Genomic DNA, 26320 nt, shown 5'->3' with positions numbered 1-26320 from the left:
GCTCTGAGACTTGCTACCACTGGGTTTATTTGGCTGTGGAGAGGTACTCTAACGGTCCGTGAGCCATCAGAGGGGGCTGGAGTGTGTGCGGCGGGCAATATACAGGGTCAAAACTGTCCTCAGCTCTCACTGAAGGCTGGGCAGCAACATCAGCTGGCCTGCGGCTGGAAGGCCAGTACCACGTGTAACTCATCAGCCGCTCTTCCTGGGCTGGTCCTTATACCTGTAGCTCTGAGCTGTGAGCCAGCCGCAGGCTTTCATTGGCTTCTGGCCACCCCTCTTCTGTCTCCACTCCCAGCAGGGACTGGCAACGGGTCAGAGCAGCTTCTTGGCAAAGTCTCTGCACCACAGCCCACCTGGGTGTGTTAGACCCCCACGCAAACAACCCTACACCCCAAGCAATGGGAGCGGGAAGTCGCCACCCTGCCTTTCATGACTCACATTGCGCGTCTACCAGGCTGGGTCAAAATCCGAGTGCTATAATAAGCCAGGGGGCTGGGGGGAGATTGAAGAACAACCAGGGGCCTAGGAGACATTCCATCGGAACCCCACATCCCCTGGAAGCACGGTGGATGCAGGTGTGTCCTATCCGCCAGGCACTCCCAGTCTGTATGGGTCCCGCTGCTTAACTGATTCCCCATCCCGGTCTTTCCCTGGGTATCTCATTTGACTGCTCTCTCCATCTACCCACCCCGTCCCTGCCTTCTATTGCAATCCCCTCGCTGGACAGCCGCCTACAGCCCATAACCACGAAGGGTAGGGAGAAGGAGCCTGCCGCCCCTAGAAAAACACGCTCCTATCTCCTCGCTCGCTCTCAGTGCAGCTGCTTGACTCCTCTGCTCTCACGCCTGTGCCGGAGACACAATTTAGGTTGGAGCGGGGCAGCCCCAGGCATGCAGGAGGGTGGCGGGGACTGGTGGGAGGGCAGACCCATTAGCCGAAGGAGACAGCTCCACCAAATGATCAAGCCCCTTCCCACCCCATAGGAATCTAGGTCTGGAGAGCTCTCCTGATTGAGTCCCTCCTAGGATCGATCTTGCGTTTTACGCTCATGTCCCGGCAGGGCAGGGGAGGAATCTGCCCTGGGGGGTGAGGGGACGTACTGAAAGGTGTTTAACCGCCCGCTCTAAGAACCAGAGCCCCACCAGCTCTGTGCCTGAGCCATGCAGCTCTCCCCTGTTCACGCTCTGGGGGCTTCTCTCCTTGTGTGTGACGGGGGGGCAGGTGGACAGGGCTCTGTGGGGGGCAGCGTGGGTACTACTTGCAGCGTTGGGTCCGGCAGGTCTCGGTCCCCCCCCTGCAACACTAAAGCCCTGCCCCCTCTGCTAGGGGGGGAGGAGCCGCTAAACCCAGGCCAGAAGTGAGTACGTGGGTTGACACATGAGAAACCGGGGCTGGGAGCGAGAGGCCGTGCTGGTGGGCCGGGTCTGGTTATCAAGGCAAAGCAGAGTCCTGGCAGACAGGGCGCGGCGATGGCTTTTCCCTCGGCACACAGCTGCTGAGACCACTACCCTTGCAGTGCTGACAGGCGGGACTGCAAACACACAGGGCCCAGTGGTTCCTTGCTGTGTCCCCGGGGGGCAGGAAGCAGCAAGGAAACTGGTAAGGAAGGCACAAATCCCCTGTGGCCGCTTGCCTGGATCTCTTGCCATTAGGTGGTCCAGGGGCAGGACACTTTTCTGATGTTGTAAGAGATCTGAGACTAGCTAGCCCCTTTGGCTCGGTCGCCCCAGTTGGAAAGCTGGCGGTGTGTGATGTGGACAGCCGTGGGCCAGGAAGCTAGTCCCAGTGGGCTTCCTACGTCCCTTCTCTGGCCATCTCTTGATCGGTCTTTGATTTTTCAGTGGCCCCCTGCCAAAGTGCTGCACGGCAGGGCTGAAAAGTCGCTGTCCGTACATCGTGACGTGAAACCGTGGGCCATGAAATTGCCAACCCGCTCCATATGCTGGGGGTATTAGGAAGGCCCCTGTTAGTCAAACTGGCTTTCCAAATATAGCAGTGAAGGTAATTTGGTGCCAGCTTCTCTCCACTGGGGGAGAAATAAAACCTCATTAAAATATAGATTGAATTTCTTCTCTAAAAGCTACAGACCACGCCAGGCAGCTGCTTACTAAGACAAGATGGGCTCCAGCGGGGGTGTCAGTGGGCTTAGGAACACACCTATTACACTGATGGCATGAACTAAAAAGGCCTCGTCTTAGACACTGTGCGAGGGGGCCTGGGTCTGAGCTGAGTAAGGGGATCTCTGCCTCAGTGCACAGAACTGGGGCATGGCTTGTCTCGATTCTGTTCTGCTCCACTCAGGTTCGTTCTGCTGCATCCATCAGCGTGGTACCTGGGCACCACGCTCCAGTCTCAGGCCAGGCTGTGGTCTGGCACGGGAGAGGGAATGTGAGCTGGGCATGGAGCACAGGTGGGGTCGGTTGGCCTGGGCTGTTAATTACACTGAAGGTCAGGCGCGAGATGACGCGTGTGCACAGCTCTTCCTCTGTTTGCTAACCGGCTGGTGGATTATTTTACTAGCATTAGGGCAAGGTACATGGAGCTAGCCCGTGGCTCACTCACCTCAGTCCCGCTGAGTACCTCTGCCAGCTTTCCAGGGGCTGGAGAGGCCTAGGAGCTCCTAGGGGTGATGCAGTCTCAGACCACTGCAGGGGAGCCCCTTGCCATGCAGTGATGTACAAGGTAAACTTGGCCCATGAGGGAGCCCCATTAGAAGGGACAGGAGAAGCCAAGATTCTGCTCCTGACCCAAACAGAGTCAAAGCAGCTCTGCCTTGCCCTAAAAATAAATGCTGAACACCTCTGCTCGCCCCGCCTCCCAGCTGACCCATGTATGTAATCACTTCCCTCCAAGCTTCACACCAGTCATTAGCCCATCCTAGCCTACCTTCCTTTAACACCTCACCTCCTGTGATCTATGCACCCAGCTGCAGCCCTGTGCTTGGGCCACGTGGGGCTCTGGCCAGACGCTGGGGTGGTTTCACGTGTGAAGGTGAGAGGCCATCCTCTGTGGCAGGGCTGTGCATCCAGCTGGAGACTGTGTGCATGTGATTGTTTTGCAGAGAGTGAGGTAGATGAGTCATTCTACTTTTCCCTCCTGCTTCAGGCAGATCCCCTGGTCCGTGCATGTTTTGGGTCTCCCTCTGGACCTGATGCATGGTGGCTGTGAGACCGGCTCTTTAGCTCAAGCTGGAGTAGCTCTGGAGATTCCAGGGTCAGTCCAGCGCCAGTGGATGTCACAGCCCCGCTCCTGAATGCTAGTGACAAAGCCCTGCACTGAGCAAACGATGCAGGCTCTTGCCATTCAGGCTCCCCCAATCCAGAGGCGGCAGGGAGCTGGAGGCACAGTAGCAAAAGAGGGTGCATGCACACCTGAGGGTGCCCTAGCTGTGGAGACAGGGCGAGGATTTGGAGGGCCTGCCTGGCATCTTGCATTATTTACACCTGTGCAAAACAGGAGTAAAATGCTGCTGTTCTGATGTGCCTGGCAGTGGGGAATCCGGCCCCCAAGTCAGGCAGAGAGTGAGTCTGCCTGATGGACCCTGAAACATTGCTGCCTCCAGTCCCATTTAGCCTTACTCCATGGCTGTTTCCTTAGCCTCACGTCAGCCTGCAGGCAGTGCCAGGGGGGTTGGTAACTGGTTGAGGGCAGAGAGGAGATCGAAAGTATTGTCAGGCTGGTGCAATATATAACCTCATTAGGTTAGTCTGCCCCGTGCAGGCTGTCTATTGCCCTCAGCTTTCTACAGATCATCTTCCATGGTGTGGGAAATCAATGTTAACACTGGGGGTCCGAGCCAGAGCTAGGAATAGAACCCAGGAGTCCTGACCCCCCCCGTCCCTTGCACCAACCAACAACCTGTCTGCCAAGCAGGGCAGTCTCAATATAATGCTTACTTGGCCTCCATGCCCACCTCTTCCTGTGTCCCAGTCTCTGGGAGGCATCAGGGTCTGGCTGACTGCTGAGTTATGTGCAGGTCTGCAAGCCCAGACCTTAGATTATGTCCACACTGCAATTAAAAACCCACGGCTGGCCCGTCCCAGCTGATTCGGGCTCAAGGGCCTATTTAACTGCAGCGTAGACAGCCCCTTAGAGGCCACGGTAATGGAATGTCTCCATCTCTTTCCTCTAAAGCCCTCGTGCTTTCCCAGCGCAGGAGGCTGGAGGTGAGGACATGCTGCTAAACAGCTAACTGGCAGAAGGAACCTCTTGTTGGGTGGGAGGAGAGAGAGAGGCCTTTCTGCTTGGTCTGAGATTACTAATGCTTCTGCTCATTGCAGTCACGTGTCTCCTGCCTACTCCCTTCCCAGGGGAGACCTCACAGTAATGAGCTGAGGCTGCCTCCAGCTGGGAATGTGATTAAAATCCCCCTCTGCCCATGCCACCGCTGTTGTCTGTGAGGAGTGTTCCTCCTCCAGCCTTTCTCTAGCTGCTTTCTGGCCCAGCCAGCTTGGAGCAGTCTGGAGAAGAGAGATTCTGCATTCCCGATCTGTTCCGGTGTTAAGCCCCTGCAACGGGGGCTTGGGAGGAATTTAGACTCATAGACTTTACAGTCAGAAGGGACCATCATGATCAGCTAGTCTGACCTCCTGCACATTGCAGGCTACAGAACCTCACCCCCACACTCCTGCAATAGACCCCTCACCTCTGGCTGAGTTACTGAAGTCCTCAAATCATGGTTTAAAGACTCCAAGTTACAGAGAATCCACCGTTTACCCTAGTTGAAACCTGCAAGGGACCCGAGCCCCATGATGCAGAGGAAGGCGAAAACCCCCCAGGGTCTCTGCCAATCTGCCCTGGGGGGAAAATTCCTTCCCAACCCCAAATACGGTGATCAGTTAGACCCTGAGAATGTGGGCAAGACCCACCAGCCAGACACCTGGGAAAGAATTCACTGTAGTAACACAGAGCCCTCCCCATCGAGTGTCCCAGCACCAGCCACTGGAGACATTGCTGCTAGCAGTCGCAGATTGGCTACACGCCCATTGTAGGCGGTCTCCTCATCCCGTTCCTTCCATAAACTTACCAAGCTCAGTCTTGAAGCCAATTAGGCTTTTTGCCCCCACTGCTCCCCTTGGCAGGCTGCTCCAGAACAGATTTGAAGAAGGCGGTTGTGATGATCTCTTTCCATTACCTGGGATTCTCTCAGTGCAGCCAAATTCAAACGGGAACGTTAGGTCACTCCTTCTACAGATTCCAGTCCCCAGGATCTTCCAGGAGAATGGGCAGTTTAAGGGTTAGGCAGGGCCGTATTATCCAATAGGCATAGTGCTTAGGGCCTACGAAACTTTCAGGGCGTACGAAAAAATTTTCTAGATACAATTTTTTATTTTTATTTAAAAAACTATTTATTAATAGCTTAAAATCAAATTAGTTATTTTGGTCGGTGGGGCCTACGAAGGCAAGTGTGCCTAGGGCCTACGAAGGTCTTAAAACGGCCCTGGGGTTAAGATTCTGTACTGCATGGTGAGCAGGAGGTGCTGCCCTGGGTGCCTGTGCTTTCAGCTTTCCCCTGGCCTCTTGTGGCAGAGTTCCAGCTCCTACACCCTGCTGGAGCAGTGGCCTGGGGACAGGACCTGAGATGTGGGAGCTAAGCGCAGGGGTCTGATCCCGGGTCTGGAAGGGGGGGAATGTGTTTTCCCAGCTCCGCCTCCGTAGCCTTGTCTATGCTACAGACAATGCCCTCTGCTGACAGTGGGTGCAGCTGAACGTCGCCGGGCAGCCAGGCTGAGCCGTGGTCCAAGCTGTTTCAGAATCTGTGGCTCACACTTGGCTCTGATGGGATGCCTAGAGAAGGGCTGAAAATTGTTCTTCTTTCTATGTAAGGTTATGACATGAAGACATTCGAATTTGGGGCCTCGGCCTGTCCAGAGGCTCTGTTCCAGGGTAAGTATTCGCACTAGACTGCCCACCTCCAGCAGCTGAGCATTTACTGCACCTTTGGCCTTAGTTGTTCTTTAGTCCACGTGTCGGACACCTGCCCCATGCTCATGTCTTTCCCTATACTGAGAGCAACCGCACAGTCCCAGAGGAAGCAAGGTTTGTCCTCGATGAAGAGAACAGCCACCCTAGAGGGAACCAGAATGTATCCCCTCTGCAACATGCCGCATGCCTCGAGGCAGATTCCTCCTTTTTAAAGGTGGAGTCCTCAGATCCAAGATGCATTCGCCACTGGGCTATGGGAACTGTTCCATCCCATGCAGCAGTGATGGTCCATCTATATAAAAAGATTCCAGGATTAACCCTTTCTGTGTCACTCAAGCATTAATCATCTATGGGTGGAGTCCGTGTGACGACATGGGGGTCATTATAAACTGAAAGCTCTTTTTGTGTTTTGTTCGGAATACCATCAGGCTGAATCATCACTGGCTCTTACGGTTCATTACCATCCAGTTGGTAAGTTCTCAGGCACTTTGACTTTATGAATGACACCGGTGTGGTGTACAGAGGTAATAAGGCGCGTATCTATGCCATGGCGTTTGTCCTAGGATATTGTGTTATGGATAAAAACTCGGCCGATCGCTATCCTACTTCTACAGCTAATTTGCATGCAACAAGCTCATTGGTTGTATGAGAGACCACACAGATGGTGGGTTTCTTGACCCAGCTGCCACCCACATAAACCAACACAACTCTTCTGGCATAGCAGCCCCTAGACACAATTCTACACAACACCCAGCCCACATACTAACCCCAAACAATGCCTCACGCACCCCTCATTCACCACCTGCACAAATCAACACAAATCTCCCAGGACAAAACAACCCCCACAGAAATCAACACAACTCTTCCAGGTCTACACACACCTTCACCCACCTTCACTCCTACTCAGCATAAAACCCTAGCCAGGGGTCATCACCAAGTTCAGTCATTGCTGGGATTTGCAATCTGCTACCGTCCAATTTTCAAGTTATCAGCTATTTTTAGCTTTTTTTTTTTTTAACTTGACTTTACAAATAATACCCATGTGCTGGTAGGGCCTTTCAGCTACTAGTTGGTTATAACGTGAATGATGGCAAGAAACCCAGCCCTGCCCCCAAAATGACTTTATCTTTTGAGAGGGGGCATGTAGTGAAATGGTCATCAAGGGAATAGCAGGGTTACTCAGAGTACATGGCGTTGGAGCCATGCTCCACCTCTCCCAGATTTCCGGTTTTGTCTGTGGGGTTTCCCCCTCGCTCTGCTGTGATGCACTTTGAGAAAGCAGCGAGTTCCCAGCCTGCAGTCTTGTGAGTAAATGAATTTTTCCTTGCACTGAGTGGTCCCTTTACATATGGGAGATTTCCCTGTTACAGGGAAACTCTCCGAACAATCCCCTGCGTTCTCTGGCCCCTTTGGGATTCCAGCAGTGAACAGGTGGTGGGAACAGCCAGTGAGGTGGAAGTAACAGTCTGGCACGGCTGCTAAGCCGTGGCTCGGCACCAGGCGGGTTTTCCTGTGCCTGCTGCTTGTTTGGCTTGCTTTGCAAGGCAGGCAGCATGCGGCGGGGGTGGCGCTGTGTGAGTTGGCATCTCCTTGTGTTGCAACCAATTCGCGGATGGCTTTTGCTCTGTCTGCTGGCAACAGAAGGCCTGTTTTTTTGGGTTTTTTTAACAGCGAGGGAGCCGGGGTGGCTTTCCTGGTGTTTCGCAGCAACAGTTGACACAGTGAGTCATGCACCCTAAAGACACACCGAGACTGACTGACTCCTCCCTTCTGGGAGCCAACCCTGGTTCCCACCCTGGCCCCTACATGTCACTCTAATGGTGTACTGGGGGGTCATATAGGCACCACAACCAGCCAGGATAAAATCCTCCCAAAGCAGACAGAGCATAGGACAGACACACATGGCCCTGCACTGCCCCTCTGAGCTCCCAGCATAGCGGGTGTACTGGGGGGCCGGGCTGGGGCTGGAAGGGAGCACGTGGGGATGGGAGAGGGCATTCCCATAGTGCTAAGCAGTGGAGTTTCTGGGCTGGAGCTTGAGTGAGAGTTGGCTGATCTAGTGGCGAGGGCACTAACCATTTGATTCCTGATACACGCTCAGTCTGTGCTTTTCCAGTGCGAGTCTGTTTGCACACGGGGATTACAAAAGTGCACTGTATATCATAAACCGTGGCAGGCGAGTTCTGCGTTCAGGGTCGTGCTGCAGAGGAACAAGCAGCAGATCAGATCTGTGAATTGTCTCATTACATGAATAGGCCCCCAATTAATAACAATAATTGCTGACTTATCATCTGAACTGCATGCTCAGCTGTTTGCTGTGTGCTGAACGCAGCAGAAATGCTCCTTATCTTAGTTATTTTTTCCCCCCCTCCAGACAGCTCCTTTGTATAAACACCTGTCGGAGGGAAGCTGTTTTCCTTACTTGTTTTGAAGAGTCCATTGTCCAGGGGAAGCAGAGGGTGAGCTCAGCTCCTGATCCAGAGGCTGCGGCGCTGTGAAAGGTGCTCCTTTCCCTCGCATTCACATCCCGTATTGCGCTCTGTAGTGGGAATACCACGCTTCACGTGAAATGGCTGTCACTCCAGGGTCCTTTTCGTCTGGTTTGATGGGCTTTGCGGTGCCAGACAAAGATACCGCTTTGCATTTCTCCAGTGCCTCAGAGTGAACACGCCTCCCCCGCGGGGCTGAGATCATGAACCCCCGACTGGGTTTCATGTGGAAATGGAGACACTGAAGCTTGATTTCTCAGTGAAATGCCAACCCACCTGTGAGCAGGTGTCCTGCCTTCCAAGCGGAGTGGGTATATCCCTTCATCCAGGGCAATGGCTTTTTAACGGGTGGGTCACAACCCCGGGGGAGTCACAGAGGCAATCAGGAGGGGCTGGAGCGTCAGGCACTGAAAATCTTATTATAATCTAAAGCAAAGAAAATCCCTCGCCACACACCCCGACTCTTCGAGGTCAAGCGTTCTCTGTCAGCCGCTCGAAACCCGTCCATTAATATTGGCGTGGCGCGGTTGGCACTGATACCTTGTTTTACCCTTACAGTAAATGTGAGGAGGCTGTGAAAATGTTCGACTAAGGGGGTCACCTGGCTTAGGGGATCTAGGTCCTCTCGAAGAGGCAGAGTTCCCCTTGATAAGTCCCAAACATGCCATTGTTTAAGCAGCCCTTCGGCAGAACACCTTCATAAGAAGATGAGTGCATCCCCAGCTGCTGATTTGTTCAGTGTGGTGGGCCAGCTGAGTGTGCAGGATAAGCAGAGCTACAAAAAAAAAAAATCAGGCTTCGTAGCCACTAAGAGATCAAGGTGGAGCCATGCAATGGAAACCAACCCAAGCCGAACATGCTGTGCAGCTGGATCTGTTCTGCTGCTACCAGGAATCCCAGCCGTGTGGAGCTGGCTGCTGGCCAAGCTGCCGGCTGGATTGCATTGACCTTCTGGTGTGAAACATGCCATGGAGATTTGCAATTTTTCTGCCTCCTCACCCAGGCCTGCTCCCCCACTGGCTAATTAAACGCAAAGGCTAGGATAACGATATGGGAGTCAGACAGCCAAGCAGCTAGCGTAGGGATTTTGCACTGTGCTGGGAGTTCTGTCTGAGCGTTAAGTGACACTAGGTCCCTTGATTGGGGTGATGGGTTAGTGTGTGGGGGAGGTTCTGCACAAGGGCTTGGAGAATTCCAGTAGGAGCCTTTGCTAAATACAAAACACTCAACGGTGGGAGGGAGCAGAAGGGGACTGCTGAGATCGGAGACGTGCACAGGGCCAAGTTCTGGTCCTGGATACGCCGCTGTCAGCCTGGAATAACTGGGAGCAAAACTTGGCCCCCCCCCCAGTTACCCAGTGGGGTAGCTCCAGCAGCGCTAGCGGGGATGGGGGAGGTAGAGGATGGAACGTGCAGGAGTTTTTAACCACTCTGTCATCAAAGGGTTCATCTACACTGCAGCTGGAAGGTGTAATTCCCAGCTCGAGTACACGTCCCTGCGCTGACTGTGAGCGAAGCAGCTTGCTCAAATCACTGTGGCGGTGTGAGCTAGCCCCCCGGTCTGACCCCGTCCGAGACCTAGCTACGTATTTGGGGCAGCTCGCTCCTCGCGACGCCACAGCCACGTTGCTTTTCTTTTTAGCAGGCTAGCTCCATCAGCGCGAGACAGGGCTGTGGTCTCATGCTGGAAATCACACCTCCTGCTCCAGTGTAGACGAACCCTAAAACGCCTCCATCCCGTCAACATTACAGCTCCCATCACCGACGAAGCGGTGCCCGGGGCGAGGCCCGGCCGCCACTTTGCCAGCACAGACAAGGCCGACTTGTTCTGCTCTTCCACAGCCAGGAATAAAACCCCTGGCATCCCTCTCCCTCCGTTAATTTCCGCTAAAATGTTATTTTGGGCTGAGAGGACCAAAGCGCTGAACTTCCCTGGCTGTTCACCGAGGCAGCTGGGAGCAACGAACAGATGACGTGGCAAGGGCTTTGGCTTCTGTGAGAGTTGTCTCCATGCGCCATGCTGGCCTCCTTTTAGGATTTCACCATCCTTTCCCCCAGAGTTAGAAGCTAGCATCGTCTCCCCAGCCACTCGTTACGGGGCCATCCACCTTCCAGAGCGCTCCAGGACTAGACTAGGAAGGAGGGCTGCAGGTCAAGACCGAGATGCATCGGCCGAGCAGGGGTGGGGAGGGGAGCTCTGGACTGGAACAGCAGGGGACAATGGATCAGGACAGAGGTGCATCGGCAGAGGTCTACAGGAGACGTTTGTACAGCACCTGGCTACGTTCAAGCTGGGTCTGTTTGCCCCTCCCTTTTGTGAGCACCCAACGCACTGATGAGATGTAATTAAAACAAGCCGGGCGCCCCCTCCTCTCCTCGCGAAGTGCCGGAGTCGCTGGATTCACCCTGATTGTGCTGCCTTGTGCATTCTAGAACGGGAGAGCAGCGAGCACCCCAGAGCTGCTGCAGCGCCTCCGCTGGTCCCCGGGGGGAATGCTCTCCCATTTGGAAGACCTGGGGATGAAAAAGTGACTCCTCAGCTCTGCAGACGTTCTCTAGTCATATCTTGAGTCTTCCACCGTGCCGTGCTTAGCAGCCTTGAGTTCCCCACAAGATCATCCCAGCGGCTGACTATGTCTCCCCTCTGAATTCTCACTGCTCATTCAAATTCCTTGCGCCACCGGCTATCAGCTCTCTGCAATTCAGGCAGGGCCTCTTCTTCTTTCACTACAAGCCCTTCCTTCCGTATTGCTGTCCAGCTCTGCACCTGCCTTTCTAGCGCTGGAGTCTTGCTGGAAGTCCACTGTAGTGTGCTAAACTCATTTCCGAGGAACTATTGAAATTGCATCATCCGGCTGTTGTTGTGAGTAGACTTACAGTAGCACATAGATGCCTCACTGGAGGTCAGGGCCAGGTTAAGCCAGGCATTGCACAATCCCAGCTCCTGCCTCATATTCCTAAGGCCCAGACTCTCAAAGATATTTAGGCACCGAACTCTCTAAACAGTGAATGGGTTGGAAAGGAAACAGAGTTATAGAGGAGTGAAGTGCTTGACCAAAGATTGGTAGCAGGAATAGGACTCAGAGCTCCTGAGTCTTAATCCAGTGTTCCACCCATTGCCTCTGGGCAGTTTAGATGGGCTCCACCAAAATAGAACTGGATTGCTGGCACGTAAAATTAAAAAGGTCATAGAGCAGTTTTTAAACTAAGGGCTTGGGGAAAGCCGGCAGGTGCGGAGGAGCATGTGGTTCGGACAGACCCATCCCTTAGGGGAGGATCTATTAATAGAGATTCTCTATATCCTAGTAAGGTGGAGAGGATGGAAGAGGATAAAATAAGGGTAGGATCTGATGAGAAACAGTCAAGTGAAAGAGAGACCCATTCAATTACATCACATAATGGCAGGCAGCTAAAAAGTGACAATTTTTTAAGTGCTTATATACGAATGCTAGAAGTCTAACTACTAAGATAGGTGAACTTGAGTGCCTCATGTTAAATGAGGATATTGATATAATCGGCATCACAAACTTGCTGGAATGAAGAGAATCAATGGGACACAGTAATAGCAGGGTACAAAATATATCAGAAGGATAGAATAGGTCGTACTGCTGGGGGAGTGGCATTGTATGTGAAAGAAAGATTTTCATTTCATTTGATTCTATGCTTAAACGAACCAAACTGTGCCATAGAATCCCTATGGATAGTAATTCCATGCTTGAATAATAAGAATATAGCAGTAGGGATATACTACCGATCACCTGACCAGGATTGTGATAGTGACTGAAATGCTCAGGGAGATTAGAGAGGCTATAAAAATAAAAAATTCAATAACAATGGGGGATTTCAACTATCCCCATATTGACTGGGTACGTGTCCCCACAGGATGGGATGCAGAGATACAGATTCTTGACATCTTAAATGACTACTTCTTGGAGCAGCTATTCCTGAAACCCACATGAGGAGAGGCAATTCTTGATTCAGTCCTAAATGAAGCGCAGGATCTGGTCCAAGAGGTGCATATAGCTGAACTGCTTGGTAATGGTGACCATAACATAATAAAATTTAACAGGACTGTGAGGGGTGGACACCAAAGCTGCCCACCCCAGTAGCATTTAATTTCAGAAAGGGGAACTACACAAAAATGAAGAAGTTAAACAGAAATCAAAAGGTAGAGTGTCAAAAATGAAATCCCTGCAAGCTGCATGGAAACTTTTTAAAAGCACCATAGTAGAGGCTCAATTTAAATGTATACCCCAAATTAAAAAACAGTGCCACTGTGGTAAAACAACGAAGTAAAAGAAGCAGTTAGAGGCAAAAAGGCATCCTTTAAAAAGTGGAAGTTAAATCCTATTGAGGAAAATAGAAAGGAGCATAAACTCTGGCAAATGAAGGGTAAAAATATAATTAGGAAGGCCAAAAAAGAATGTGAAGAACAGCTAGCCAGAGACTCAAAAAGTAACAACAAAATTTATTTAAGTACATCAGAAGCAGGATGTACTTGCTAAACAACCAGTGGGGCCACTGGAGAATCGAGATGCTAAAGGAGCACTCCAGGAAGATAAGGCTATTGCGGAGAAACTAAATGAATTCTTTGCATCAGTCTTCATGGCTGAGGATGTGAGGGAGATTCCCAAACTTAAGCCATTCTTTTTAGGTGACCAATCTGAGGAACTGTCCCAGATTGAGGTGTCATTAGAGGAGGTTTTGGAACAAATTATAAATTAAAGAGCAGTAAGTCACCAGGACCAGATGGTATCCACCCAACAGTTCTGAAGAAACTCAAATGTGAAATTACAGAACTACTAACTGTGGTATGTAACCTACCATTTAAATCAGCTTCTGTATCAGATGACTGGAGGATAGCTAATGTAATGCTAATTTTTTTTAAAAGGCTCCAGAGGCGATCCTGGCAATTATAGGCCAGTAAACTTAACTTCAGTACCAGGCAAATTAATTGAAACTATAGTAAGGAACAGAATTATCAGACACACAGATGAATACAGTTTGTTGGGGAAGAGTCTACATGGTTTTTGTAAAGGGAAATCATGCCTCATTGATCTACTAGAATTCTTTAAAGGGGTCAACAAACATGTGTTGATGATCCAGTGAATATAGTGTACTTTAAATTTTCAGAAAGCCCTTGTCCAGGTCTCTCACCAAAGGATTTTAAGCAAAATAAGTGATCATGGGATAAGAAAGAAGGTCTTCTCCTGGATCAGTAACTGGTTAATGATAGGAAACAAAGGGTAGGAATAAATGGTCAGTTTTCAAAATGGAGAGAGGTAAATAGTGGTGTACCCCAGGGGTCTGTACCGGGACCAGTACTGTTCAACATATTCATAAATGATCTGGGAAAAGGGGTAAACAGTGAGGTGGCAAAATTTTCAGATGATGCAAAACTACTCAAAATAGCTAAGTCCAAAGCAGACTGAAAAGAGTTACAAGATGATCTCTCAAAACTGTGACTGGGCAATAAAATGGCAGATGAAATTCAATGTTGATAAATGCAAAGTAATGTACATTGGAAAATATAATCCCGATCATACATATAAAATGATGGGGTCTAAATTAGCTGTTACCACTCAAGAAAGAGACCTTGGAGTTACTGTGGATAGTTCTCTGAAAACATCCACTCAATGTGCAGTGGCAGTCAAAAAAGCTAACAGAATGTTGGGAATTATTAGGAAAGGGATAGATAAGACAGAAAATATCATATTGCCTCTTTATAAATCCATGGTCGGCGCACATCTTGAATACTGCGTGCAGATCTGGTCGTAGCTCAAAAAAGGTATTGGAATTGGAAAAGATGCAGAAAAGGGTAACTAAAACAGTTAGGGGTATGGAAAAGCTTCCATATGAGGAGAAAGTAATAAGATTGGGACTTTTCAGCTTGGAAAAGGGACGACTAAAGGGAGGTGGGGGAGCTATGATAAGGTCTATACAATCATGACTGGTGTGGAAAAGGTAAATAAGGAAGTGTTATTTACTCCTTCTCATAACACAAAAACTAGGGGTCACCAAATGAAATTAATAGGCAGCAGGTTTAAAATGAATATAAGAAAGTATTTCTTCATACAACACACATTCAACCTGTGGAACTCCTTGCTAGAGGATGTTCTGAAGGCCAAGACTATAACGGGATTTAAAAAAAAACCTAGATAAGTTCATGGAGGATCAATGGATATTAACCAGTATAGGCAGGGATTGCTGTTTGGGAATGAGCTGGGAATGCAGGCTGGGAATGGCCAACGGGATGGATCACTTGATGATTACTTGTTCTATTCATTCCCTCTGAAGCACCTGGCGTTGGCCACTGTCATAAGACAGGATATTGGTTTAGATGGACCATTGTCTGACCCTGTAAGGCCATTCTTATGTTCTCTCTAAGCCCTGCAGTGACGGCAAACTTCTGTGATGACTAAATAAAGCTTAGCAAGTGGAAAAGTTCAGTCAGTGTTGAGTGGGGGTGGGGAAAGCCTGTGGAGCTCTTCCAACAGCTATTGGTTTTATGAGCCTATAAAATGTGACAAAGTTCATTTAAAAAAAAAAAAAAACTACCCCTAAGGCTAATAAACATGAGTGGTGCCAAAGCAATGACCATCTGCTTGAAACCCCGTGCACAACAGTGCGGTTGCTTATCCGAGTGGCTGTTAAAACCTCCATAAATGGAACCTCAGTCCTGTTTAGAAAAAGATTAAATACTTGCATTAGCTGCATGTATATTATCTTTGAACCTTCCTAATGAGGTTGTGTTCCCTGCTAAAACACATACTGGAATCAATAACTGCCAACAATTAAAAAAAAAGGACTCTCTACTCATTTAAATGCAGCCTCCTGGACAAAGCAGAGAATTCTGTTATTTTCCCCAATTCCCTTTACAGGTATGTGAGATTACATGCCCCGTATACACTAGTATTGTCAGGACAATCATGGTCTCCTAAATGGGGAGAGCTGCAGCGAGGGATCCCCATGTAGTTAGCGTTTAGGGGTCCCAGGATAGAGGGGTCCCAAGGGTACACGACTGCATTTCTTGTGGGCCAATTTAACAAGGAGAGGGAACACGCTCCAGTGATGAAGTCATAACTTCTCTTAATGACTCTGCTACTAACTCCATGCATTACCTTGGTGGAGCCGCTTCTCCTTTCTGTGAAACAAGGATGGTAACCGGACCTGCTGGGCGATTTGAGAGGATTCAGGGTGGTTGTTTGTAAAGCATTTGCTGATCCTAGGATGAAAACAGGTTATTACTCTGTGGCCACAAAACGCCCTTCAGGAGAACAGCAGTGCTATTGTCTAAACTGGGCTCTCTGACCATCTTGCTGGCTGCAGACTCGGGGGGGGGGACGGACGACACGACACCTCTGCTAGCCAGAAATGGGCAAGTCTTTTTCTACTCTGCTCCTAGTCACTGGACCTGTCTTATATTTGCATGAGTGGAGGCTCTGATTGCACAGAAACAGCAATGCCTAGTTCTTTATATAAGACTTTCCCTCCCTCACTCTCAAAGCCTGATAGTAACATTACCCCTATTTGACAGAGAGAGAAACAGAGGCACCAAGAGGTCCAAGATCAGCTCAGCACCGGAGCTGGGACTAGAATCCAAGTCTCCTGAGCCCTTGTCCAACACCCTATCACCTGGGCCACACCCCCGTCCACCAAAACATAGGAGATACAGTTAACAGTACTGGGCCCTGTCCAATAGCATCTGCATGTCCAGTTTGCATCATGACATCTCTGTATAGGAGGTCCCATCACTGTGCCCACAACTGTTGGCTCTGCCTCTTGCCCATCTGTAAAAGAATGTAATCCCTGGGCCAACCCACCCCAGGACAAGACTAGCTGGTACTTGCAGTCTAAGGGGGTGCGTCTCTCTAATTTTAGTTAGCCCTCCTGCTGACTATTCTTCCACGTTCACGGTAAGCAGCTCCATAAAATAAAAACACGTTATATTGTAACAGACACTATTTGTAGCAAGTGACATGAGTTATTAAATCTTTACTGAGAAGGTGTACAAAGGGTCGGACGAGAAACGTCAGCACTGGAGTGTTCACCAGTACCATGGCGTTGGCACATTCCCTCAACCTACCCAGAAAAGCACCCTATCACGGCATCCTGCCTCAGCTGTAATCAGGGCACCTTTCTCGTTGCGGATGCCGGTTCAGCAATCCACAGGGGCACTTGGCTCACCTTTGGCTTCACGATGATTATGAAGAATACAGCAAGCCACGATAACGTGGACAGCCTGGATGACGCTGGAATCCAAACGGGTCTGTAGACAGCACCGGCGGGATTTCAGTCTGCCAAATGCACATTCATCCGGCATTCCCCGCCTGCTGGGAGGGCAACTGAACCTTCTTTTGCCAGGTCCTCTGTGAGCAGGATGTGGCTTCATAAGCCAAGGCAAGAGACACCTCTAGTGCAGTCTGGGGTAGCCAGCTTCCAGGTGGTTATAGCAACCCACTTCTGAATCGATTATGGCTGCCCTCGTGTGTGTCGCAACGCTGGAGGGTTGGAGCAAGCTGCTCACAGAGCTCCAGAAATGTGAGTTTTCTTTATGTGAAAGTTCTTGGCCCTCTCCTGGTCATCCCAACTCTGCAGGATGACGTGGTCCCACCAGTCTGGGCTCGTGGCCCTGCTCTAGAAGTGGCCAATAGGGGCCATCAGTAGCTAAACGGAGAATCACAAGCAGCATCAGCCAGTTCAAGTCTTCCAGGGTTTGTATCCTCCTCTCCTGACCCCCTGCTCTGTCAGGTACCTTCGGTGGGTCAGAAAACACCACCACAACGTCCACCAGCATCTCAAGGAAACTGTGCCTGTTTCCTGAAACAGAAGTGAAAGCGCCAAGCAAGAGAAGCTCTTCAAAGGGTGACTCCTCCGCGTTGCTGGCTCTGGTTGCTGGGAGTACTGAGACCCACGAGATGGTGAGGCAGGATCGATTGGGAACTTGGTGGGCTGCAACAACTTCCTATAACGGGCGGCATGGACAGTCAAGTTTTCCCACACTGCACCACAAACAAAGGGCTGGAGCAGCCACGTTTTGGGAGGACTCCAGGAAGTCTGAGGTATGGTTGCTTGGACTCAGGTCTGCGTACTGCAGTGTGGACACGGGTGTCATGGTGTGGGGTCAATAGGCAGTGTGGAGGCTCAAGCCCTCAGCTTTCAAACCCAGGGTTTGCAGACTCGAGAACCACTAACTCTGGGCTTCCATTGTAGTGTAGACCTACCCCGTAGTCTGTACACTAGGTATCAAGACTTTCCTACAAAATAGAGCCTCTGATTCCCAGTGAAGGTTACAATCACAGATGGCATTCCCAAAACAAATGGAATTCATGAGTTGACCCTGACATAGTTCCCAAACTGCCACAAATACCCTTATTTCACAAATAGGGAAACAGAGCAGTGAAGTGAATTGACCAAGGTCAATCACTGAGTCAGTACCAGAACCAGGAATAGAACCTAGGGGTATGTCCACATTGCAATAAAAGACGCACAGCATGACCCTGGCTGGAGCCAGACTCTGAAAAGCGGTGCTACGGGGTTTTTACTGCAGTGTTAGATGTTCCCCAGTCTCCTAAGTCCCATATCAGAGTTTGGTCGTCTGAACTGCACTGCCGCCCTGCTCCAATACTCTAAATCTCCTCGGTCTCCTCATCTGACCTCGCTCCTGCTTTTCCCTTCTGAAGGCCCCCGACCAGCTGAGGTTCTCAATGGTGGTTTGTCTGGGACAGCCTTGTAGCGAATTGGACTCCAATTCCCAGCTGTGCTTGAGTTTTCATGAACTTTCTGCTGCAGTTTACTGGGACCAGTTCAAGATGAGGAGTTTTCCCCTTCTTTTTCCACCCAGTTTACACTTCTAACATAGGATCAGCCCAGCTACTGCGGCAGTACATCTCCTTCCACAGCATGAGGGCAGCTTCTCGCTGCAAATGGTTTGGTTTGGAACGCTCAGCAACTAGGGTCCTGACCTTGCTTCTGCCCACTGCTTTCTGATTCATCCTCCCGCTTCAGCAGCTCCCAGAATTAGCGTCAGCTCAGATGCTGTCAACAGTTTTGGAGAGACAGGCTGATGAGTGACTAGTGAGAAGCGAGATCTCACTCTGAATTGACTCATCGCTCATCAGAGGCAGTGCAGTGAGAATTTCATTATTGCCTGGCAGAGATGCATCAAAAGCCAAGGTAGATTTAATAAAATCATTATGCCAATGGCAAACCTCTTTAATTAAAGAGCCATTTGCGAATCACTCTTCATTCCTAGTTACAAAGAGATTGCTAGACAAGACTTCCTGTGTTGAAGGATCTGTTACTAAGAAGTGACAATTCTGTGTTAGCTTATCTATACAAAGCTCACTCTATGTATCATTCTGGGGCTTCAGTCCTGAAAACATTACCAAATTCTGTCCTCAGATACAAACACGGCTTCAAAGACTGGCCCTAAAAATGCATTGTCGGGAGCATGTAACTTTTTAAAAATAAATTACATTTTGGGACAAAATTGCTCCATCTTATTATTATTATTATTTGTCTTACAATAGTCATTAGAGTCCCCAGAGGAAATTAGGGCCACATTGCATTAAACACTGCTTTCAGGTGAAGCCAGATTTTTCAAAAGCTCAGTTCCCATTTAGGTTCCTAAATACAGGCCAGATTTTGAAAAGTGCTCAGTACCCACTATGCACAACTCTTTGGAAAGTCCACGGACTTATTTTGGTGTCTAAATGGGAACTGCTATCTTTTGAAAATCTGGAGTGAGAGCTAGCCCCTGGTCCGAATAACTTATAAACTAAATAGATGAGGAGGTATTAATATTGCCATGTTGCAGATTGGGGAAACTGAGGCACAGATAAATGCTGTGACTTGCCCAGAAACCCACTGGGAGTTTATGGGAAAGCCAGAACTGAATGTAGGTTTCCAGCACCAGTGTCTAAACCACTAGACCAGCCTTCCTCTTTTCCTACTTCATCCTGGCTGCTCAAATGTGAATTTGTGTTGTTTTCTATTGTTTTGAAACGTTAAAGAAAATCTTACAAGTTGTGTTGGAGTTCCTGGCACATGAACAAAATATTTCAAAGCTTTGAAATAAAATCTCTCCTGCTGGTGCTGCTTCTACTTGGCTAAGTCTACTGGCTTTGTGTTCAACCTGCCACCTACCATGAAACGGAGTGGTGATGAGGAGCGCGCTTGGTTTCTCAGTTGGGATTTTGTGTCTTGCGAAGTTAGAAGAGAATATGGTGAAATAGACACCCTCAAATGTTTTCAAATGGCAATAGCTGCTGCACAGCTAATTCATTTCCCTCAATGAAATACGGCCGCGCCCTGTGTTGTCTGCCAGATCTAAGCGGATGCCAAGAAACACATCCTGCTCATGCTGAGATAAATTAACTTGTGTCTGTTTTAGTAATTTATATTCACATGCCTGCATAATGGCAATTTCTGTGTGTTTCGGTCTTTGATTATCTAGGCACACAGCTGTTCTGTTACTACTGTGTGTGTAATTTAGGGTTGAGAAAGGTGGTTGTTATCTGTATTGTGTTGAGGCTCCAAACAAGATCTGGGCCCCTATGTGCTGGATACTGAACAAACATGTGCCCCAAAGAGCTTATCATCCAAACTGAAAAAACAGATAAATGGTGAGAGGGGAAAGTGTCAGCAGATGCACAGCCAGGCAGGTCTCTAGAGTTCCAGTCCAGCCCCAGTCCACTAGACTACCCTGCCTCTCTCCAAATATGCTGGATTGAGAGCCCTGAACACTGAAATCCAACAGGCAGGTACACCAGCAACCAGAGCAACAGCAGTGACAACTTCACATCAACGGGCCTCAGCCCAGCCATGGAGAACCCTCCTTCTAGAAAGAGGGGAGAGCTCTTCATGAGTGTTTGTTTGGCTCATTCAGTCAATAGCATCTCTGCATGGACTGACACCCAGGGACTGGGGTCTGCCTTTACAGCAACACATCTTCTGGACGAGACAAAGACCAGCAGCTCATTCAGCACAGTCCAGAACAACCAAGCACTGGCTCTAGGTTTCTATGAACCTGCTCTGAATATGAGCCGAGCAACTCAAAGAACAGGATTTGGATTTGGATCCAGAATTCATGTTGTGGAATTCTGGCCAATCTCTAATTTGAAGCAACCAAACTGACCTCTCCTTATCCCATTGCCGAGCTCTTCTTCCAAAACTGGATCTGCCACAGGCTTGTGCTGCACTTTAACTAGCCCCTTCCCTGTGAATGTGAGCCACTTCTGGAATGTTTCCTTTCATCGATCCGCAGTGACAGATGCAAACGCTCAGGGGCGGAAGCAGCGTCTGAACATAGCACTGTTTATACTGGTATCTTGTGACCAAGCATTGCTGTCATAAACAAGGTACGGATGTTTACTGCTCTCATCCCTCTTGCATTGGACGCTCCAATCTCTGGCAGTGCCAATCAAAATGTGCAGTGACTGACTCCTCTCCACCACCAGGTGAACGCAGTGCAGGACTGAGTGCCCCAGAGTGAGGGGAGAGCATCCTTTCCTCTCCAATCGCTGGTATGAGTGTACTGATCTGCCAGTGTGTAAATATCAAGAAGGGAGAAGAATTTAATATGGGCTAGGGCGTAGAAGTAGGGGCAAGGGAGTGAAACTCAAAGGGAAATGTAGGGTCAGCATTAACAAAAGCTTCTAGTCTGTGAGATCTCTTGGGCTGTGGAATAGGGGAAGGGCTGGAAGATTAGACTTAAGCAAGACGCTGGGCATAGCACCATAAGGGACAGGCCTGCCATGACTCAAGCGAGGATGCACCTGGTAGCTATTTTCCATTTCTTTGCTCATTTTCACTTAATTATAGAAGATCAACATAGCAAACGGGTACAGCATCGTCTTTCCAAACACGTTCAGGTGCCGCAACCCCCATCTAATTCCAAACACGACAGACCAGGCAGGCTGAGCCACAGCCAACAGGACGACCACTAGTGGCGTGTGCATCTCTGCCTCTGCGGCTCTCATGACCCAAGTGCTGGGGGAAGGTATGACGTCTGGGAGAGGCTAATGAATAAGAGCTTCCCATAAGCCCAAAATAGACAATGGACTAAACCTCTGAGAGCGGGAAATCCATTCATCATATGTGCTGTTACAGTACGTGCCCGTCCCATGCAATGAAAAGCCTTATTGATTAAACATGCAACAGCCCTACTCTACACTCTGAATTAGCCATGGGGAAATCTCTCCAGCAGTCAACATGTGCTAGCAAGTAGGAGGGTAACTATTCTGGGTCATTGCTGACCTGGGCTGATGCAAACTGGTGACCTGGAGGTGGGGAAACTTTGGGCCCATTTCCTGACTCAGGGGGAGCGCACAGCGTAGAACTTGGCCTCCTCTCTCCTGCTGAAGATCCCCTGAGTCCTTTCCAATCCAGGGGGCTGGTGCAATGCCAAGGTCTCAGACAGGCTGCAAATTGCAAATGAAAAGCATTTATGGGAGCTTAAGTCTAAAGGGGCAACTGCCCTGAATGCTGAGCTGCTGTAAAAAGCACATGGTAGAACTGCTCAGCAGCACGGCCACCTCAGGGCCAGCGCACAGAACCTCCTGCTCCAAAAGCCAGAGAGGAAGGAGGATTTTGTAGCTAAGGCCACGAGGTTGGCCTCAGGAGAGCTAGATCTGCTAGATTCCCTGTGTGACTCTGGACAAGCCACAGCGGCTCAGATCCTTAAAGATGGTTAGACCCAGCACATCTCTCTGGCCCGGCTGCTTCTCCAGCTGCGCGCCAAGGCTCTGCCTCTTTAGCAACCGGGAAGTCACTCAGGCACCTAAATACCTTGGCTGGACCTAACATCTGATTTCAAAGGGAGTTAGGCACCTAAATACCTTTGCGGCTCTGAGCCTGAGTCTTCAAGCAGTGATGCCTCCTGCCTGCTCTGTCCCAACCAGGACTTTCTTTGGGCACCAAGGGCCCTTTTTTGATCAGCTACACTAGGAAAAGCAAGCCCCACCGCTGCGCTGTACAGCGTTTCACAGGAGACCAGAAACAAACAGCAAAGCAGCCTGGAGAGCTCAGAGCAATAGGGACTACAGGAACTCAGCGGAGACTGGGCCCTGTTCACGGCAAAGTCCTGTACCCAGGGACAGGGGCTAATCAGCAAAGACACAATGGGGGAGATAACTGAGCAGTCCCACCCATTGCCTTAAGTGAGTTCCTTCCCATCCATTCTCCTTAACGCTGTCCTAATCCTTGTCCTCACAGTCAATCCCCATGGGGTCCGCTGCCAGGAAGCTATGGGCTCAGGCTGGAGAGGGGAGGTGACTCTCTGTCTTCTGTAGATCACGGTATTCCAGGTCTGAGAGCTGATTCATTACCCTGGGATACAACTCAGCCTCCTGGAAAAATCTTTTCCCCCGCTTGTGCCCACCAGCTCCCAGTCCATTAAACCATCTCTACACTTCGAACCTGGGTAGATGTTTAGTCAGCAACATGCAGTTCTGCACCTAGTACTCGTTTATAATTTATGGTGGCTTTATCTAGCTGATTAGTACTAATAAATGATTTCCCAATAATATGTCTATTAATCAGTCTTCATCATGGGATGTGGGCTGATGGCAGGTTACACTCTGGACCTTGATTGCAATCATGCTACAGGTATTGTTTTTCCTGAGACTCTAGGGGAAAAGAGGGATTAGCATGATTTACTGATTGTCAGACTTGCACTTGGTTTTGGGCACTGAAACTCACGATAAAGGAATAAACTCTGGCTCCTGCCTAGTGATAAAGTTCAGCCAGTGGCAATTTTCAACCAGGGTTTGTCTGCCTATAAGGTTGGTCCCGCTGCAGCTAGATTGGTTTAGCAACAGGTATAGTTAAAGTGATGCAGCCCTCTAGGGTGGATGTATTTGTGTCCGAAAAAAGATGCTGATATCGGTATAGCTTATCGCAATAAATTTAACATTCGGGAGCTGTATTGCTTTACCTAGATCAGTGGTTAAACCAATATAGTCATAATGATACCAAATCTGTGTAGAGAATCCCCTCCCCGCCGTGAAACAGAAATGTGTCACACATTCACCACTGGCAAGAGGAATTTAGTGCCCAGTTTTGTCTCACTGCTGGTTGAAGTATCACCAAGTAAACTTTGCCATTATGTGGATCAGTTATTATGTAAAAAGAAATATACAGTACTCATGGGCAGATTGTTGCTCTGCACCTTGCCTGTTGGTCACATGCATAGGGCAAAGTGGCCGTAAAAAACTGCCCTTTGGATGTGGTAGCTTTTTACATCCATGTCGCACTCAGTGTTCACTAGTGTAAAGGACTGTAGATGGTGCAGGGCAATGGAGAATCAGGCCCTGAGCTGCTTTTTGGTCTCTGTAGCATAGGCTGGTTCTGTGGGAGCTGGATTCGAAAACTTGGTAACCAGGCGTGAAAAGTGTAAAAACCAAGAGTAGTTATGTTGAGTGTGAGTCCAGGTTTTTTTAAAGGGCTCTTGTGAGAGGAAGGGTGGTCCAGTGGTCAGGGTGCTAGCCAGGTCTCTGCTCTGACACTGCCTTTCTGTGAAACATGGGGCAAATCATTCAAATTCAGATTATCCAAGGAATTTAGGTGCCTAACTCTCCCCTGTTTCATAGAGGATTTTGATATTTCTAAATTTGATTTCATTAGGATTTGGGAGCTCTCAGGTCCCTGACTATAAGGTGGGCTGTCTGGGAGCCATGGCCCATGGGAGCTGCAGCTGCCGAGGAGCCAGACAAGTGAACTGGCAGAAAACAAGGCAGGTTTTTGACGGTTTTCCTCAGAAATCTGCCTGTGTTCTATTGGGACTTCAGTGAAACGTTCCTGCAATGTTTTATTTCGAGGGGGGATAGGGGAAAAGCTTGTTCCTTTTGCCCAGCACTAATCTTAATGCTGGATCTTGATCCACTGTGCCACTGGGAGAGGGTAGGGTCCCATTTCGGAAAGTGGCCACTGCACAACAGTTTAGGAGAGGAATTGATGCCGACACCCACATCAGATTGAACTGCTTGGGAAATGCAGGCCGTTGGTCCCTGATCCTGCTTGGTGATCTATGTGAGCGGGCGGCTGCCCCTGTGTGAAGTCCCAGTGAACTCACCGGGGCTCCATGGGGGTCAACCATCTACCTGCGTAGATCTACACTACCGAGGAGAGTGGGGGTGGCGTTGTTTTAGGAGGGGTCGGGGGAATACTCAGTTGAGCTTCCCACCTCACTCTACTTAGCAGACCTATTCCTAGGGGGTACTTTTAACTGCAAAGCACCAACATTCTTGCTTGGAGCCCATCCCCTGTAGCACGTGCCTGTGTGTTAATGAGTATTTAAATGCCTGTCACATGCAATTTCATTACACGGCACATGGAATTGGCTGGTAGGTTGAGCAGGAGACTGGACATAAAGGCATGTTAGAGGGGTGGGATGTCTGAGCTTAGCAGGAGGCTTCATTTTTCTGTAAGCGAAGGCTAGTCACGCTTCCACCAGCCACTTTACAGACACTCACTGGTCAAGCCCCACAGCCTGCTGAGCGCTACAATTCCCAGGCTGGAGATGGAGACACTAATACACAGAACAGGCAAGAGCCCCGTCCACGGTTACACAGAGAGTAAGAGGCAGAATGGAGGCTAGAAGGCAGGTCTCCTCGCCCCATCGCCCGTACCGCTGTCTGTTACACCTTGCAAACACGGACAATGCGTCTAGTCTAGAAAAAGCCAAAGTCCCTGGCACCTCCCAAGGACAACCTAGTCTCTTGGTTTTTTTCATCCCCTTCTCTTCATGGATCCTGCAGTGAATACAACCCGCCGGTTCAACACAGTGGGGACTGTGGATTTCTGGGCTCCTTCTGACACCTAGTGGCCTGCAGCCCTAAGGACACACGAAAATGGTATTTTTCACAGAAGAAACACAAGTGGGCACCCATGGGAGCGGCTGGATTTTTCACAACAGGGCCCAGTGCTTGGGTGCCTGGTGGGTGCTGAATTCTTGTGAAAATCTGGCCCAATTGTGCATGTTAAGGGCGAGATTGTCAAGAGCTCAATAACCCCTATCCCAGCTTGACACTGCTCCTGTGCTACTGGGGGGCACTCTCTTTGGCCAATGTGGCGCGTCTACCATCCCTGTGCACCAAAACAGCGGTGTAAAGGAGCTGGGGCAGGGACAGTCTCTCCCACTGAACCCTCACAGAGGAGTTTGCTCAGAGAGCAGCTGCTTTGTATCCTGGAATTCAGGAAAAGGCCCTTTGCTGTGTGTTGTTGCAGACGGATTTGGAGCTTTGCATGCCTGACCTTCCAGGTTCTCTCTGGATACGTGGCGACTTTGGCATATGTTGCCCAGTGATTCCATCCTACTTTTCTTGAAGGATAACATAGTGGACTAGAATCCAGATCTGGATTTGTTCCTGCCACCGCCTTGCTACATAAGCACCCAAAACCACTAATCCAGGCTGACCAATGCCCTAGCTTACCTCCCACTCTTCCAATTTCCAACTCTCTTTTCCCTGGCTCTTAGTTGCTGTAATCCCAAATACACAGACACTCTCACAATCCCTCTTCTCCATGGTACCAGCAGCCAGAAATCCTACTGCAACGAAAGACCATTTCCTACATACATCTGCACGGTTCCATTTGAAACGTTTCCTAGAATAGCTTGAATTTTTGGGACCCCATTTAGCAATCAGGCCCAAGTTTTGAATGTGTAACGAACAAATTTTGCCTGTTTTATGATTCCAGTACAAAATCTCCCAGCTCTGCTATGGACCCAAAGGGATGGCTTGTTGAAAGGGAATGTTTAGATTCCAGTCAGAGGGAGGTCTTCACAATGGGGTGGTCTGTTTCGGTTTTTATCAGTTCTATTTTGAGGATTTGTAATGTGTCACATTTTGATATCGATAGGTGCAGTTGTCCATTTTGGTCACAAGGGGGCACTCAGGTCTT

At 49.5% G+C, this 26320-nt stretch overlaps 1 long non-coding RNA gene across 2 annotated transcripts in view; it reads right to left on the bottom strand.

Moving 5' to 3' along the window:
* Positions 1-26320, bottom strand: part of LOC137148334 (uncharacterized) — a 31387-nt gene that overhangs the window by 3035 nt on the left and 2032 nt on the right. Inside the window, exons 2-4 of one of the 2 annotated variants that reach the window (XR_010918503.1) lie at positions 15538-15641; positions 8351-8467; positions 8005-8128 (exon numbers count right to left, since the gene is read on the bottom strand). This is a non-coding gene — a long non-coding RNA (uncharacterized lncRNA). Of the gene's footprint in view, positions 1-2565; positions 2741-8004; positions 8129-8350; positions 8468-15537; positions 15642-26320 lie in introns of those variants that run through there. The other variant, XR_010918504.1, reaches the window with a different exon arrangement.

Source organism: Emydura macquarii, unplaced genomic scaffold (assembly GCF_026122565.2).
Source record: "Emydura macquarii macquarii isolate MOO-44397 ecotype Brisbane River unplaced genomic scaffold, CSIRO-AGI_Emac_v2 contig_629, whole genome shotgun sequence".
Lineage (NCBI taxonomy): Eukaryota > Metazoa > Chordata > Testudines > Chelidae > Emydura > Emydura macquarii.
Note: the sequence above shows the minus strand (reverse complement) of the source record. Positions and strands in the feature narration are given on the sequence as shown.